This window comes from Papilio polytes, unplaced genomic scaffold (assembly GCF_000836215.1).
Source record: "Papilio polytes unplaced genomic scaffold, Ppol_1.0 DF824102.1, whole genome shotgun sequence".
NCBI lineage: Eukaryota > Metazoa > Arthropoda > Insecta > Lepidoptera > Papilionidae > Papilio > Papilio polytes.
In genome coordinates, this window is record NW_013525102.1 from 3,637,732 (window position 1) to 3,640,009 (window position 2,278).

Sequence of the window (2,278 nt, forward strand, 5' to 3'; positions counted from 1 at the left end):
CGCTCGCCTGTTTATAGTCGAATTCTAAAACATCTTCGAGTGACATCGGCAACATCGAACGCACCGCCCGCGCGTAACCCTTTCTCGTGACTTTCGCAACAATCGACATTATTATCATCACAATGTTGACGTTCGAATTATTATTCAAACATTACTAACAAACTTGTGTCAGAACGTTCTTTAAATCTAAAAAAATACAAAGCATTGTCATTAAAATGAGATTCTACGTAGTAATCTGTGATGTTCAATTATTTCTGCAAAACATAAAAGCCATATATTGTTTAATAGGCAGCAATCCCTACGTCGCAACGTAGAAAGCGCATTAGGCATGAACCATATCTAATAAGCTGAACAAATGACGCTTGAAAACCGTCTCCGTAGGTATTTAGGCATTGAATTCCATCGTTTTTCATCAATTTTCTTCGCAGTTAAAGTATTGTAGTTGTACACCAATAATAAGTACCTATTCATTTTATTTCAACGACAAAAATGACATTTTTTCATTTTTACTCAATCGGTTTTCCACCTTGTAGCATCATTATTATCGTAACAATGACGGTGTTATTTGTAACATGATTTCAATTTTTCTTAACACAATTTTCAACTTTATTCAATAGTTTTTCGATAACAAAATCTTTATGTTATATGCTATATTAGTACATTTTCTTCAGCTTATACAGAACTTCAATATATTAAAGTTTATTTGTGTTTCCTTACTACCTTACTAAATCATTGCATTAAAAAATATTCATGTCATCAAGAAAATATCTATGAAAGAATACATTCACTAAGATCAGCCTAACTAGTTGCCGTCTAACATAGATGTAAAAAACGTGATGATCTTATCGCTGTACATCGATCATAAAATTCAGTAATTGACGTGTCTCGTTAGAGTTCAAAATAAACCACAATAGTAAGTTTGAGCAATCAATATTTTACATTATTACAAAATAAATGTTTTCATAGCAAATAGTGTAATTGAAAAATGTTCTTAAAATATAAAAATACTAAAATTATACTCAAAACAAATGTTATATCGATATTATTGGGTTTAAATTCGAATCAAAAAAACTGATGGTTTGCTTGTACTGGAATTCATTTTACTAATTTAAATTTTCAAATGTTGATTTGTATTTAATTCATTGCTTAGTATGTCTTTTTCTTACATACTAAAGACATAAACGAATTAAGTAGTAACTTGGGTATTTCATTTCTTCCTTTTTTATTAATTCTACGAAAAAGAGTCCTTAGTATTTATCCTTATTATACGGTAAAAGTTAATATAGAAAGGATTATAATTATGTCGCTATGCGTGTACATACTAAGTATGTAAATACCTACATATTTGTACGCGACCTTATTGTGCTTTGTAGGATATGGTAATGAAGTCAGGCACAACAACCTTTAAACTAATAAATAGTAACAACCATATACCTGGGATTTACGAAATGTGTAAAAAATAAGCCAGTGACTATAGCAGTCTAATTAAGTTTAAGCGATTATTTTAATTACATTTGCTTAAATTTTAAGCAAATACAATTAGAATAATTGTATTTTAAAAGTTATTATTATTTAGCTATTATATTTAGATTTGATGCTTTATGAAAATTATAAAAGCAAATAAATTCAAAACCACAAATTGTAAGGACTGCAGATTACTGTAGATATGCAAATAATTCTGTAAGTACTCCTTTAGATTGATAGATTTGACAACTTACTATAATTGCCGTAAGTCGTTTCTTTTATTAACAACCTTTTACATATTTTTAAAACAACTCTAAAATAATATCTGCAGATAAGTATAAAAATAAGTACAGCAACTTAATATAAATGCTTATTTGCCGATATAATTTTAAAAGGCGCTTGGAATGTAACGAACATCTAGTAAGATTTCAATCAAATAGGACAAAAAATAATCATAAAAGATTTATGTATTAATCAATATGCAATCAGGTATTTATAATAATTATCTTTTTAGTTCTCATAGCGTCTCTAACATTTAAGGACAGAAGCGCACTTCGAAAGAATTAAAAAAGAGAGATCTAAAAGTTGCATGTCTATACAAATTATTATAAAATAACAAAGAAGGCGATGATCGTTTTCTGAAGCGGATTAAAATAGACGTTCGGTTCAGATGATACGGGTTCGCCATATTCGGTGGCGAACACATTTGTTTAAATTTCGCGGCTCGGGTTATTGTGGGTAACCGGTCGCATTTTTATTCGCCCGCAAAGGAGGGTAGATTCGTATCCCTCTCCGGTTGGTCGCGCGCGGGCTT

General features: G+C 30.1%; 1 protein-coding gene across 3 annotated transcripts in view; it reads right to left on the reverse strand.

Moving 5' to 3' along the window:
- Window positions 1-2,278, reverse strand: part of LOC106099777 (mitochondrial sodium/hydrogen exchanger 9B2) — a 31,627-nt gene that overhangs the window by 12,776 nt on the left and 16,573 nt on the right. The window lies entirely within an intron of this gene.